Source organism: Lycorma delicatula, chromosome 3 (assembly GCF_047948215.1).
Source record: "Lycorma delicatula isolate Av1 chromosome 3, ASM4794821v1, whole genome shotgun sequence".
Lineage (NCBI taxonomy): Eukaryota > Metazoa > Arthropoda > Insecta > Hemiptera > Fulgoridae > Lycorma > Lycorma delicatula.
In genome coordinates, this window is record NC_134457.1 from 73,288,817 (window position 1) to 73,305,909 (window position 17,093).

General features: G+C 26.1%; 1 pseudogene; it reads right to left on the minus strand.

Moving 5' to 3' along the window:
• The window catches only part of LOC142321694 (uncharacterized), a 94,212-nt pseudogene extending 77,815 nt beyond the window's left edge, over positions 1-16,397 (minus strand).
• Positions 16,398-17,093: the final 696 nt, after the last annotated feature.

A 17,093-nucleotide genomic window follows, 5' to 3' on the forward strand; every position in this document is an offset into this window, starting at 1 on the left:
GAAAAAATCCGGTTTCAGATTTCAATGGAAATTTCCATTTTGGCCATCCCTGAATCCATTTTCACTAGTTTCGGCGTGACGTCTATACGTACGTACTACGTATATATGTACGTATGTATCTCGCATAACTCAAAAACGATTAGCCGAAGTATGTTGAAATTTTGGATTTAGGTTTGTTGTAACATCTAGTTGTGCACCTCCCCTTTTGATTGCAATCGACTGAACCAAAAGTGTACAAAAAAGCCCAAAATTCAAAAAATTAGGATATTAGACTTTTTCTTAACTACAGTAATAAGCCCATATAAACTAATAAAAAATGCTGATTCGGACACCACAAAAAAATATAGTGTCCACCACAATTCAATTGTGGTGCAATTGTCCACTTTATTAAAGGACTGGAGGATCATATCTCACTTTCAGATGAAATAAGTTTAAATGAAGTGCAGCAAAAAATGGGTATTGTAATTTAATAGGCGTACATGGAAGTGGTGTCCATATCAGATCTTTTAATCTGATTTTGACATCCCCTTTCATTAGTCCATCTGTTCTAATAAAACTAATAATAGACTAATCCGTTAATTCTCTTAATATTAATCACAATCATGCTTTACTGCCCATTTTTGTTTTAATCATTATCATCCTAGTTCATTAGTTGTTTTCTATTTTTACTTTTATTTTCAAATTACTTTAATTTCTTGGTATTGAATTCATATAATTTAGTTCTAATATACCGTAAAGTAATAGATAATTTTAATGTTTGCTGACCTACATATTAGTAGTAAATTAACATAGTAAATAAATGTTAAGTCACCGGTATATATTTATAACATTAATTAAATATAATGATCAAAGTATATGATGCTGTGTATTTTCGATGCATAATGATTAATCCGTGAAGAGAAAGTAAAACCATATAAACCTCGTATAAGAGATTTCTTTTAATATAACCTTTCAAACAAATAAATATAAACTTTTTGGTAAATCAACTTTTGAATTAAATTACATCAATAATAATAACATATATGTTTTACCGTACATATAGTTTTTTAAATAAATAATTTGGATTTCAAAATTCCTTTATCAGTAAAAGATAATTTCAATACACCTTAGTTGAAGATATTTTTAAACAGTTTCATCAGGAAGAGTTATTAATAACAAAAGTCATTGAAAAAAATTCACATTCTATATTTGATGAAATGAGGTACCATAATTTAAATTTACTTATTTTAATTTTATATCTTTTTAGAATAATTTCTATTAACTTCTATTACTTTTGTGTTGAATAAATAAAACTTAATAATTATTTATTTTTCTTAAGTAATTTGAATAGTTGATTCAATTTTTTTTCTTTTTCTATGATAATTTAAAAAAGAAGAATTTATTTAATTTAAAAAAGTATTCGTTCCCATTTGTCTATTACTTTCCTGGCTATAGCAACTTATACTGTTCAACAAAACTCTTTTATTCAAAAAATAATTTTTACATATTTCTTCAACACTTAAAGGGCAATTTAAGTAGCTTTATCTCCTGTAAATTGAGAAGCAATTTTTTTTTTTCATTACTTTCATAAAAATTATACTTTAAGTTATACTTTTATCAAGTTATAATTAACCGGTGTAGCCGGGAACATCATACAATACTTTGCCAATTTTTTTTTTTATTTAACAACTCATTCAGGTATTTTTTATACTAGCCAAACATGTGTCCATATCTCTGTAATATAAGAATCTTTAGGAATGAAAAAACTTTTAAAACATGAACATTTTTTATTAAGAGTAAAACAAATAAAATATAAATAAGGTAACAATTTGAAATTCATTTTGACTTACTAAACGTTGTTTACAGTTTTAGTAAACTGAATTTACGTATTTTTTTCTTTATATGTTTTCAGATTAGATAGTAAAAGTCTGTTTGAATAAAGAATTTCTTTCGTTTCTTATTTTTCTTTTTTATGAACGTTCATCTTGAACTCTTTATTTATTTTGAATATTAAAAAAATAAAATAATTTTACGGTGTATTTAGATTAAATAAAAGTTTGAAATATGCACAATAGAAAAAGAAATCAGTTTTCTCGATATGAGAAAGATTCCTTTATGCACTTGCGTACGCATATTTTATACATATATTCTTCATAAGTATTATTTAATCTGCTGAGTTGTATATATAGAATCAAGAGAAATTATCGTACGAAATTAGATTTTAATAACGATAAATTTCATGAGATTACGGAAGTGGATGGAGATGAGAATGAAATTTAAATACAAAAACAATTATGTGCAAATTATATTTAATTTCATGAACATAATTTATTATTAGATTAGAAATTTACATAATAATAATTATTTTTTTAATCGTTAGGATATTTAAAACGTTGAAATTAAAATATATTTGTATTTGCTCTTCTTCACACATTTGTTGAAGTGTTTTTATTCTTAACATTTTTGTGTGTATACCTATTCTTATATTAATTATCACACATTTGTCTCACCTTTTACGTTTTTTTTTTTTATTTTGCAAACGGTTAATTTTTTCATACTGGTGACAAACCTTTTATTAATTAATTAATTTTAAGTAAATTATTAAAAAATTATAAATAAAATAAATTTACAAAAAAAATATTAGTAAAAATGTAAAAAAATTAAAAATTGAAAGCCCTAAAAAATAAAAGTATAGTAAAATCAATTCTTAGTTAAACGTTTACTTTTTACCGAGTGATTCAAAAAGGACTTTTTAAATTTAAAAGCATATAAAGATTGATTGAGATAACTAAAGATTCGGTTGAGGTTTCTTTCATAAAAAAACATATCAAGATTGTACTCAACATTCTCTTTGGTTTGATATGGCTTCCATTTGTAATGCGAAATACATCCCACCTGAAGTTGATTTTATTCCAGACTGTAGCCAGCAAGTCAGGCGTTACCTCTGCAGCTGCAGCTAATTCGTAGTCTTAGCTCAACAAGATCAGCAGGCAAAGGCCTAAACCCTCCAATCTTTAATGAAACCCACAAGAAAAATCTAGCGGGATCAAATCTGAGGAGCAAGGTTGCCATGCAATTAGACCTTCACGACCGATCCATCGACCTGGGAATCGAGTATCAAGAAAATCTCGGACTTCTAGGCTGTAGTGAGGTGGTCCCCCGTCTTGCTAATAGTAATGGAGTCCATCTTGGTCATCATCGTCTAATTACAGAATTAGAAAATTTTGAAGCGTGTCCAATAAACGAAACCATTTACGATTGCCTCCTGGAAGAAGAACGGACCGCATCATCTTTGTTTGCTTGCGACACAAAAAACATTGATCTTAGGGCTATCACAAATATGCTACAAAGTTTCATGAGGGTATTCGCTACCCCATATTCGGCAGATACGGGTGTTCACCTTGCCACTGATGTGAAAAGTTGACATCACTAAAGATTACATTGTCAGAAAATATATCGTTGTCTGCAATTCTAACCAAAGTTTCCACACAAAACCGCAGCCGAGCAAATTTGTCGTCATCTTTAATATGTTGAACTAAGGTTAGTTTGTTCGGCTTCAAATGCAATCGTTAACGTAATACGCGCCAAACAGTCGTTTTCGGAATGCCAGTCTTACGTGACACGCGTCAAGTTGATTCTTTGGACTCCAGGCAAAGCTTTCTTTGAGTTGTTCCACAGCACAGTTGCTTTGGAAACTGTATGCCTATTAGCTGGTAAACTGTATGCCTACAGTAAACTGTATTCCTATTAGGAGGATCCCTACCATACTCTCAACGAAAATTATGTTGACTTGCAGTTGCTGACTGCAAATCGTGAAACCAAAACACACAGCGAGTACATTTTGCACCAATTAATGTGTCCATTTTAAATAACACTGGTGATAGCACGCGTGAATCAAAATTTGATGAAATTTTCTTTGAAATGAAACCTCAACCGAATCTTTAAGTTATTTAACTAAATTTTTATACGCTTTTAAAGTTGTGAAGTCCTTTTTCAATCACTTTATATTTTTATATAGCATTGACTTCAAAAATTCGAAATTATGGAAAACAATTGAATAAATTTTTTTACCATCAACTTTTTCTTTCAAGTCAGTTTTATTTTTCTATACTGTTTACTCTTATATGTGTAATTTATAATTCAACTAAGTCGCCAAACTTCTCTGTACTGCTCTGCATAAAAGTAGATATTTTAAAATCTTCATATCTTTTAGTATAAGAAAGTTTTAAAATTATTTAAAAGTTTCTAAAACAATAGGTTTTTTAATTTTTTTTTAAATCAATTTTTTAAACAAACGTAAAAACCAAGTTGAAATGTGGCAATTAAATTAGAACAGGGATTTAAAATTATGGTTCAAGATGACCCAAAACATTTTTCTGAATTTATATTACTTAAAAAAAAATTATCCTAATAACTGTAAAATGAATCTATTCAACAGAAAATCCGTAAAACGTAATAACAGGTATAACCAAGACAATTACCTGATACAGGTTAGGTCAGTTAGGTCAGGTCTCTCTGGATGGACATCTGGAGGTCCTTTACGAGGCACACAAAAGAGGTATGTCTACGTGCGGGGCGGGCAGTCAGAGATTTAAGTAAACTGATGGCGAATGTACTGGTCCGCGTACGTCTAAGCGGCGTCTATACGCACATGTTGTTAATTCTATTCTCTCATACGGAATACCGGTGTGGTACAGGCTATCAATATAAAATAATTGCCGTAATTGCCGAGTTCCGGAAAGTATGCAACGTCGAATGGTTCTAAGAGTAGCAGCTGCATACAGTTCAGTTTCAACCGAAGCTTTGACGTTAAAAAAAGACAAGTTGTGTTAGTAACATCATGGTGATCCGACGATTTCAAAACAAGGTACTGAGGTATATAACGACGGCACCATGGTTTGTCACAAAAGCGAGATTCACGATTATGTACAGATCTCCCACGTACAGAAGGAAATACGGAAATTATGTTGGAGTTACATATCATGGCTAAATACACATGAATTCATGTGCTGGACCGCACATTTAAATTTTTTTTTTTTTTAATTAAGCTCTTTATGTTTTTATCTACGTGTTTTCTCGATGAAACTTAAAAACTTTCAGCCCAATAAAAAACGTCTAGCATTAAATTAAATATTTTATATTTTATTAATGTAATTTTTTTCTAAAGGACAATTTCATGTTTATACATCATTTATTTACATGAAATGATATAATATTGAGTTGTGTAAAGGATAATTAGGATAAGAAATCCAGCTTTATACAGTATGATTTACTTTTTTTTTGTATAATGAACAATATTTATTTAGGGTTTCTTAGATTTAAGTGATGTAATGTAAATGAAAGTAAATTCAAGATATATATATATATATATATATATATATATATATATATATATATATATATATATATATATATATATATATATACAAGGATATCATCAAATAATTTTTACTCGTTACGACTTAACATTTTTTTTCGTTTCTAATAAACCGGTAGGGAATGTTAGTTTCACTTTCTTGTACTTTGAAATGACCTTTGGCCCTATAGACGTGGAGCTTGCACTCTAACTAACCAAGACCTGCTACCTACTTTCAATCCCGTCTTTCTTCTCCCTTCTACTACACAACAGCGGTAACGACAACAACATTTCCACATCTTATTCTATTCCACGATCGCCTCTTAGCAGCACACAGAGTGTTTGTATGTGTGTGCTTTCGGCACAACTCCTTATTTAAACAAACTACATTTCAATTCTGTTTACTTCCCTTATTTCAATTAATTGTTTTGATTTATACAGTTTCTTTTTTATCCATTATTGTACCTAGGTGTTTTTAATATGTTCCTGGCATATCTAACAAAGAATGAGGCGTTCTACTTTATAATATTTTTCTATAAGAATAAAATTGTATCCTGAATAAAACTTATATTAAAGCCAGTTTCATTTATTATTTTAATCATTTACATATTATTAAGTGGAATCTTTCATTAACTTCTATTTGTTTATCGTATGTATAAAATACATATTTTAATTTTTAAACACAGTAGTAGTAAAACCTTTTGTAAATACTTTATACAAATCTTTTTCGGAAGAATTTTATACTTAATTAATTCAGGATATAATTTTAATTTAAACATCACTATTTACGGGTAAGAGAAGCCTTATAATGATGAAGAGGAGACAACCAAATGTAGAATTATCTTCTAAATAGTCGATTTTAGGAAGAACAAAGAAGGCTAGTAGTTATGAGTGATCTAACGTCTCTATCGATATAGGTAAAATATGTATCCAGTATGGAATTTATGTCAATAAAAGTGTTCATTATGCTCATCATGTACACCGATAAACACGCACCGGAACTTCGTATAGATACGGAGTATCTTTTCCTAAATAATCTCCTTATAAAATATAATTACAAGATAAAAAAAGAAGCACATTAGAATAAATAAATCATTTTATAAATACTCAAAAATATTTTTAAAAATGTAATGTTTCACACAAAGATAAACATGAAATGTTTGTACCAAAACTAAGAGAAAAATATTTTAAGTTCGAAGTAACACATTTTTAAAAGGTATAATGAAATTCTTAATATCTTATTTAAATATATTTCCTGTGAATGTTAAGAATATATGCATAAATAATAATTGTAAACATATTAAAATATTAGGAACTGGGTTTCAGTAATTTAATTTTGAAAAAATTAAATGATTATTATGTTACTTTTGCTTGAATCATAACTTTTTTCTAGACTTTAAGAGAAACATAAAAAAATTAAATTAAACTTTGACTAATGATTTGAATAAAAATAAATATTTTTAATACTGTAAACTCCCATTCATGTTTTCACATACTAGCCTATTTACTGTATAACTGCTAGATATCTGGGAACAACACTAATCATGAATAATTTACATAAATTGTTTTCAAATATAGTTTAAAAACTAACCTTTAATAAATATTATTTGAAGCGAAAATATGTATTATTTTTTAACATTATTTGAGATCGTTACAAGGTGTAAAAAAAATAGAATTTAATATAATTGGTATACTCGTATTTCTAAAAAGTAATGACATAATGAAACACTTTTAATCTGATGCGACATTGCTATATTTCATGTTGGGAGAAAATGAACTATCATTGGTTTGGTAAGTGATTCAAATCATTGTTGATCAGCTAATATTATAGATATTCTGAGAAAATGTTGTAGGATTATGGATTTTTAAATTAATTTTTATCATTTAAATATCACATATTTTCGTGATTGAGAATGAATGCGACTGCGATCGCGCGCGCGCGCGCGCACACACACACACACACACAGGCTATGACAACATTTAAAATAAAATTCGGTACTAAGAAAGAGTGACATAAACAAGTGGCATAAACAAGAAACTAATCAAAATTTATGTTTTAGATTGAATTTTTTGAGATTTTAAACCTGAATTTATAAAATTCAATTGATACCTATATGGTGAATCGTAAATGCTTTATTTAATAGTTACAATTTTTTTGAAGTCTTTTTTTTAATTTACTTCTAAAACAGAATTTTATATATTATTACTGACGTTAATCCTGATACATTATTCAAACAATTTATGTTGTAAGATTATCTTTCCATTAGGTCTGAACAGATTTAGAAGTGTTATCAATTACTTCAAAAAAAGTAAAAATTAACTTAATTACTGAAAAACGTAAGTAATTGTTCGAGTAACGTTATATTAAAATTAAATTCGTAAAAATATTAACCTAAATATTACAATCAGTTATTTTCAATAAACCAGAGATAAATGAAAGTATGAAAATCCAGTAATCTTCAGGTAGTTAAAGAGGTTTTGTCTAGTTTTAAAGTATTTTAATTTACTTAGGTAACTTCATGAATAATACTGTTCAATTATTTGAATATAGAAATACTGCGATTCGGCATAAAGTATAAATTGCGGTTAAACAACCGCGTGAACTATTTATCTATCAACCTTCTAGACAATGTCGGCCTCTGTGGCGCCAGTGGTAGCGTCTCGGCCTTTCATCAGGAAGTCTCGGGTACAAATCCCGGTCAGGCATGGCATTTTCACATGCTACAAATCATTCTCTGAAGCAATACCTAACGGTGATCCCGGAGGTTAAAAGAAAAGACCTAGCTAATACTGATGACGTTAGAAGACTAAAACGACTCCACGCTTTGGATCTTGGTGACTGTGATTTGAGAAACGATCAAATTTAAATAGTATTAGAGTGGTTTTATTATACGTTTCAGCATGCCTGAAAATTGCAATTCAGCAAAGTAAGATGGAAATTTTTATGTATGATATATATAACGAATTACGTATTAAAAATCAATTTCTTTATTGAGAAAACCTTTATGGTAATGTTAAAATTAATAACGAGGTATCATTCTTGATTTTTATTATGTACTTACATGTTCCAGACCAATTAATCACTTGTCCGCTTTGCTTACAAGAAATCATCGTTTTCCCATTTAAAACTCGATTTTATTTGAGCCCCTCTAATGTAATAAGACATCTCATGCCTACATATTATTTATTTTAAAAAAATATTTAAAGAAAAAGATTTAAAAAATAAATCTTAATTCAAAGAACTACGCTATAAACTGAAATGTAATACGTCTTCAACTTTTGAAGCCTGCCCCAAATTAATTTTTTTATAGTTAATTTCAATCGGTACCGACTTCAATATTTTGAAATTTAAAGTTGGTAGAAAATTATTATTTTTCAACCTTTAATGTAGTTCTTTTATAGCTAGTTTTTTTAGGGTTTTTAAAATTTATTTTATGTTTTTTTAAGTTTTAGACCGACAAAATCGCTGATCGTATGAAAAAAATAGTCGCTTGCAAGAAATATAAAAGCGAAAAAACTTGTGTCTTAAAAAAAATGAGAAAATAATGGGAGATAAAAAACTTAAAGATGGTAAGCTGAAACAAGTGAGTGAAGGAATAATTGTTATTTTTTCACCGAAGTTTTCCGATCAATCTTTTTAAATTTTCGCATAAAAATACATTGAATTTTTAAATGACTAGTTTTATATCATTTTATTATTATCTAATACCAAACCAATGATAAAAATAGAAAATAATTAGAAATATCTTCATATCGTTTACGTTAACAAAGTACATCTGGTTTATCTAAAAAAAAATTTACACTGGCGTTAAGCTTCAAACGAGACCACCAGAAGAATTTCCACTACAAAATAAAAGAGATCATTGAAATCGGTCCATGACATGAATTAAAGTTCTGCGTAATACCAAAATAATAATAAATTATCGAATCCAGAAATTTACAGCTCTATTAAAAATATATCAATAAACAAATTCAAGAATAGGGAAACGGTTAGAATACTAAAGATCAAACCAATTTAAAATATGTTTACCACAAATTTCTTGTAAAAATGTAAAGTGTTTTAAATATTTATTAATTAGCTGTGATTTATCAATATAAGTCAATGTATTAGTTTTTACAATTTAAAAAACAAAATAATAATTTTAAAATACATATTTTAATAAACATCAGGTGAACCAGGAATAAAACAGCAAAAAATATCAAAGCATTAATGATTTTTAATCAAAATCTCACTGAAAGAAAGTAATGTAATGTTAGCACAATATTATATAATTTCACAGTAATATAACAGTAACCCGATTATGTGTTTATGTGATTTTCGGTTAGTAGTTTAATTTTATATATATATGTACTACGTTTTCTTTACAAATTAGCGCGTGATTACCAGAAATAGCAGGTAACTATCCAATTTCCGAGTTATATCGAATAATTTGTGTGAGAATGTAAAAAATAAAGAATGAAAGTGCAAAATTTTGTTTGGCAGTTAGAAAGGAAGTACTTAATGGTTATAAATTGTCATTTCACGTAATTAGGAATGGTTGGTTTCATGGATGAAAATAAAACAAAGCAACAACCACTAAAACCAAAATCTTCTTTTTTCTCTTTGGTAAAATTGTTTTAATAAGTTAATTAATATAATTATTTCTTTATCTAGTATTATTAAAAATTACTACATGTTGTTGACTTATTCTTTAAACAAATAATTTAATGCACAGTTAAAGTTATATGATTTTTTAAATTAACAAAAATAAATATTTTAATTATCTTGAAATTAGAATTAAATAAAACGTTTATATTTGCATAGTTTATATTAGTATTTTTTTAATTTGTATCAATTTTTTTTTTCTGTCCCCCACCTTCAAAATCACCTTACAAAAATTTTTTTCTACATTTATTATGTTAAATGGAGAAACTAAAAAAATTCACTAAAAATGTACAACCAATCAAAAAGTTACCAAGCATTTCATTTTTTTTTTTTTTTGGGGGGGGGGAGTGAATGATGATGAAATTTTATTGTAATATTATTATTTAAACTTTTAATGATATTAAAAGTTTATATAAAAAGAAAGTTTTAAAAAATTCAAAAAATTGATATTTATAAATTTTGACTGGCTCCCCACCACAACCAATATTATCCCAAAGATTTTTTTAGGTCACTTTCTCTAGTATTATGCCTAAAAAGACATTAAAAAATTCGGTTAAAAATATGCAATAGATAAAAAGATAGTTTTTTTTTCGATTTTTAGGGAAGGGAGAATTTTGGGAAAAAGTTTTAAAAAATGATAAGGTAGCATGTGCGCATGTAATGAGCTAAATATAAAATGTGATTATGTTTGCAATTTTTTTTTTTAAATTGTCCCTCAAAAAACCCCAACCACTCCCTGGAAATATTGACTCTAAAATTTTACCAAAAAGTTGTCCCATTTTGAGTCTGTACAAAATTTCATCAAAATCGGTTTATCCAATTAAAATTGTTTAAGCATCAAACACGCCCACGCACGTACATACGTTCCTACGAATATTACTCCCATATTTTTGTTTTTTGGGGTCCTTAGGTCATGAAACGTTGAGAAATGCAAAAAAACCCTTTACAGATTACCATACTTTCCTTCTTTCAGCATAAGCTCTAGAGCTATGACACCAGGAAAGAGGAAATGAAAAGAATTTCTAAACAGTATGGTAATAGGAGAAAATAAATAAACAGAATTCATAAAATTTACGGCCGTTAAAATCTAAAATAGAATTAAATTGCCACCTGTGACTATGAATTGATTTTTAATTAAAATAACGTACATTTTCATTTTAAAAAAAATTATTAAATATGTGTGTTTTATTAAAATTATGAGTATTACAGGCCAGAATTATTTAATTTTTAGCTTCTAACCAGTTCAAATTTTTTTAAGTTATTTTAATTTATTAACTATAAATTTATAAATTAAAATTCTTGATTGAGTTTTAAAGGCAATAATAATTCAGAGTAATGAATATATGATGTTTCTTAATATTAAAACAGAAACTTTTACAGGTTAATAAGAAAAGATAATTCATTTTTTTTTTCTTTAATTTTAAGATTTATAACCATTTATCATAAAATGAAATAAAAAAGTGGTTAGGTTAATGTAAGTAAAAAATTGTAAAAAAAAAATGGATGAATAACATTGCAATATGCTCGTATGTAGCATTAAATTTTTTTGTACTTACAAAAAAAATGTAAAGTACTTTGACCTTCGAAAGTACATCTTATTTGCTTTAAAAGAAAGATTAACCTTTAGAATAAAATCTATCGAGAAAGAACATGATTTTAACAGAAAGAGAGAAATTCTACTGACTTAATTAGCATAGTTATTTTTATGTACTTTTCATGTTTTTTTTTTGTACCGGTAATTTCATCCTTTAATTAAAAAGCCAATAAGGAATCTACGACCAAAAAAAAATTAAAAATTAAAAAACTAAGATGTGAATTGAGGACACCGGTTTCCAATTAAGTATCGACTATAACTTTTAAAACGTGGTCAACATGATAAGAAAAGTTCTTTCATTATAATGCAAAGTTGTTTATATAACCATAAATTAATATTAAAGAAAGTCAGTTTAAAAAAAAAACCTCCTTTCTGTCTAGGACCTTTAAATGACATAAAAATACTTTTCTCAATATAAAGAATATTTAAAATAATATAATTAAAATTCATTTGCTTTAATTTATTCATAATAAAAATTAAATTCTAAATAATACTCAGTGGAATGGTAACTTTAGCAGTTAGGGAACTTCGTTAGTCGAATCTCTCGATTCGAAAGAAAAATGGAAAGGTGTGAATACAAAGGTGAACTTTCGAGTCACCTTACATCTAATAATTATTGACAACTTTTATTATCTTTAGAAAGTTTTTTTTATTAAAATTACATCACAGCAGCCAAAATTATGAATCATCTAATATTTTAATAAATTAAAATGCTGTTTACTTTCATTAGTAGGCTAATAATTGAATTCAATCCACCCGTAAAAATTTGTTTGAATTGATCTCTTTAAATAATTATCTCCATGAAGTCATCCTCTTAAAATACTAAAATTTATAGATAAAAAAAAAGTTTATATTTATTCAGGATATATAAAGAAATTCTTTATAAATCAATAATAAGTATTTTTTATTTTCAGCGAAAATATTTTACCGGTTTTTTTTTTTAATGATTTAGAAATATAAAAAACCAACAACATAATTGTAGATCTGTATAAAAACGTTATTAGTTTAGATTCTAAATGAATCTAGAAGATCAGATCTATTTATATAAGTAATTATTTTGTAGTTTATTTAGCAGGTAAATTCTCAAGTATAGTTACAGCAATTGACCCATAATTTTAACGCGAAAAATTATACTGTCAACCGCTTACTCCGAAATAACATTAAATACAATAAAGTTCATCTTAAAAAGACATTCAACTTATACGTTAGACAACTATAACAACAACAATTATAATAATAATAATTTATAAGAAAGTCTTAAAATGATTCGAAAGGTGAAATTGATACCTACCAGTACGTAACAAATATAAATGAGAATTCACGGAAAATTATCTGTTATCCTGGATTACTAATCTCGTAGATTAGGATTATAATTAATCCTAATTATAATCACACGATTTAAAAATATAATTGTTATTATGCAGAAAATAGGACAAATCTCTATAATTTATAGATTAAATTTCATATAAAGGATGTTAAAATGTGAACTTAGCAATATAAAATAACTTTTTATTTACGACTTTTAAACTAATTACATTTTATTAAACAATTAATTACCGCTCTCTATTTTATTACGCAGTAGTAAGTTTTGGGTCAAGGATGAATGAAACTTCAACTTTAAATCAAATAAATATTATTAAAAACGTAGAAGAGATTTAATCCTGAATGGATTAAAAGTAAAATTTCACAGAATATATTAAAGTATACACATTTGAGGAGATGTGAATTGTCCAAGAAAGGAAATTTATTACTTCTTTATCTTGGATTTATAATTTCTTTAAACTTTATTTAAAAATTAATAAATATAAATTGATGTGGACACCACATGACTACTCTATACGTCTATTAAATTACATATACACATTTTTAAAAGTACATAAAATTTTATTTCGTTAATAATTTCCGATTTTTTTTTTTTTTGTTAATATTGAATTAAATTTATCGTAATTTTTTTTTACAATCACCGGTTAATAATTATTAATAAATCAACATAATTAAATTAAAAAAAAAAAAGTTAAAAAAAGGAGATGAAGTGATTCGAACCGATGTGCCTTCCCCTTGTAAGATCCAAGTATTTTATAATTTAAAATTCTATTTGGCTATAACTCTGGAACCAATGAAAATAAGTACCATTTACAATACATTGTTGAAAAGCTCTCAATGAGAGCTTATTACTGTCAGTTAAAAAAAAGTACAAAATCTAAATTCTTTTGGATTTTGGGCTTTTTTGGACATTTTTGTTCAAGCCGATTGCAATCAAAAGGGGAGGTGCACAACTAGATGTAACAACAGTCCTAAATCCAAAATTTCAACATCCTACGGCTAATACTTTTTGAGTTACGCGAGATAGGTACATACATACATACGTACAGACGTCACGCCGAAACTAGTCAAAATGGATTCAGGAATGGTCAAAATGGATATTTCCGTTGAAATCTGAAAACCGATTTTTTTCGCGATCACAATATTTCTTTTACTTCGTACAAGGAAGTAAAAAGAAGGTTTTTTAATTCTCAATAAAAATATTTTTTTTAGCGTATGAAAAAAGTGTATATGTATTTCATAATTTTTTTTTTAATTTCTGATTACGTAAAAACGTAATGTTTTTAATATTAGAAATTAACAGCTTCCGGTTATTACCCGCATAGAATGCATACAGTAATATTTTATAATTATTTACCATTATTTACTTTTTATATTATATACATTCCTTTTTATAAATAAATTAAAATTATTTTTAATAAAAAGTGCTTATATATTTTATACACGTATAAAACTAAAATTTTTGTTTAAAAATAAATGAATAAGTTACATACATATTAATACATTAAAATCAATCTTAAATATTTTTATATGTATTATTTAATATTTTAACTGATGCACGAAGTACGTGAATAAGTTAAAATATTATGTACGAACTTTATACATTTAATAAAGGAAAATTAGATACAAAGTTGTACTTAACATACTTTAAGAAATAAAAAATAAAACTTCATTTAACCGAAATATTTATAATTATTTTAAAGATTTTTATAACTTCAAACATCTTGTACATAGATATTAATGAGGACGATAAATAAAAAATGTCATACCATTATTAGGAATCGAACTCAAGGCATTTGTTAAGCCAGTACGATTGCAACTATATCAATTTTCTATATATGTTGGGGCTACTTGGGAATAAATGGGATATTTTTTAATTGATTTTATATGTAAAAAAGGGGGCAAAAACGTTCCAGATATGACATTTATACACGTATATATATATATATATATATATATATATTTAAATTTAGTTGAAACCTACTTTTATAAGGGTTTGATTTTATATTAAGAAGAAATGGTGATTGTATTCCTTATTTTTAATATTCTAACAATCTACAGAAAGAAAGAAAGAGAAAGAATATATTCTAACAGAATTTTGTTGTAGATAGATACAAAAATAATTAAAATTAATTTAGAATAACAGACAACCCAGAAACAAAATTTTTAATACTTCCGTACTTAAAGATCCACCCAAATATATGGAAAAAGAAAAATATAATCAATGAGAGGAGTTTAAAAAAGATTTTTTCAGATTACTAAATTATACCAACTAATCTAAATATTTATTAAAAAAATGTATAATTAAAAGATTTCATTAAGATAGGATGTAAAAATACTTCATAATAAACATTAGACAATCAATTGTTATTTTTCATTAAAAAAAAATCACACACTGAAAAATTATAATAAAACGGAAGTGAATCTTTTTTTAATTAGGATATAAATTTCCGTTTACGTTTATTTGTACACGTTCAAAACCTTGCACATCTAATTTCTTTAATAAATAAAAACATAAAATATTATTCTTAGTAATAAGTAAAATGTTTCAAATTATGTTATTATTTAGTGATCATTTTTAGTTAAGTTCATGGATTAAAAATTTATTAAAATTATATTATATTTATTTGATATACTTTTAAACATATAATAATTATTTGTAACATGTATTCATTATATATATATAATAGAGAGAGATAGAGAGAGAGAGAAAGCAAGTATTGATCATAGTTACCTCTTTTTATATATATAGTGGAGTTTTTTTTTTTTTTTACTAATTGTACACAATATATAACAAAAAATAAAATAAAGGGATGTGAACCGATGATTTTTTTTGTTATAAAATTATAAAAAAAGGTACATAAATAAAAAAAAATTTAACTGTTATGATTAGTTTTTCAGTCTTCTAAGACCATGTTATATAAATAATTTTCATACCGTATTAAAATATTTTTTCCCTTTTTTCAAACATTAGCCCATTTAATTAATTCAATGGAGTGGTCTAGCTATAAAAGTAAACACGCTAATAATATTTTCCAAACAAAAAAAAGTTAAAATTTTATGGCAGTGAATGTATGAAATAAACTTATTTTGCTTCATTTCAGCGAATAAGAGTTCGCGTTCGACTGTTTTAAGTTAATGATTTATCCATTTTAAAGTAATAATAACAGTTATTTTTATTTTTTACTTATATGCAATATAAAAATCAAATGTAATTTAATCACTCGATAAATAATATCACTTTATTTAAAAAAATGTATATATGTTTAAATAAAATATTCTATATAATAATAAAAAAAATAACAATAATAATTTTTTCATGAATAAAAAATAAAAACGTTAAATATTAAACTGAAACTGACTGTGTGGTGGCGCATGCTGACATGAGGATTGATGGAACAAACAGTGTAACAAACAATAATAGTTCGTCCACTTCACCCGAATCCGCGACCGGTGTAGACAGACAGCGGCACTAGAAGAAGACTGTTCACTGGAGTTGCACCGGCTGCAGAACTAAACTTCACCTCGCTAGGCTACTTTCCTCTCCTTTACAGCCCCTCTCTCTTTTTTTCACTACTGTACTTTTCATAATAAAAAAAATATATACTGCATGTTACTCATAATCAAAGAATTCTTTTATTATTTTAATACAGTTTTTAACTATTACGTTACTATGTTGTTAAATATTTACTATGATTTAATTAATCGTTCGTTATAATAATTAAATAACACGTGTGTTTTAATGAAGTGAGAAATATAAAAATAATAAAGATTGTGATGAATTAATGAGAAAAATGAAGGAAAATTTATTATATTAAAAACTTTTACAATGTTAAATTATTATAATGTTAGTTTTTTTATAATTAATCAATTATTCCACTTTTTCCTTGATTCAATTTAAATAATAATTTTTAAAAAATTTTAATATTTTCAGTATAATTCCAGAATATATTGTAGTTTTTTAAGAGTAGTTAAAAAGTTACAAAAAAAGAAACTGTAACATCATTGCATTAAAACTATGAAATCATAAAATTAGAACTTTTTTCGTCTATAAATGCAATGACTTCAAAATTTTTCTCAAATATAAAATAAAAAGGTTATTGCAAGAAATTTTCCCATTATACGACGGGTTCACATGATTTTAGTTTGTTATAATTTAGAAATTAATAAAAGAAAGACTGTTCAATAAAAAATAA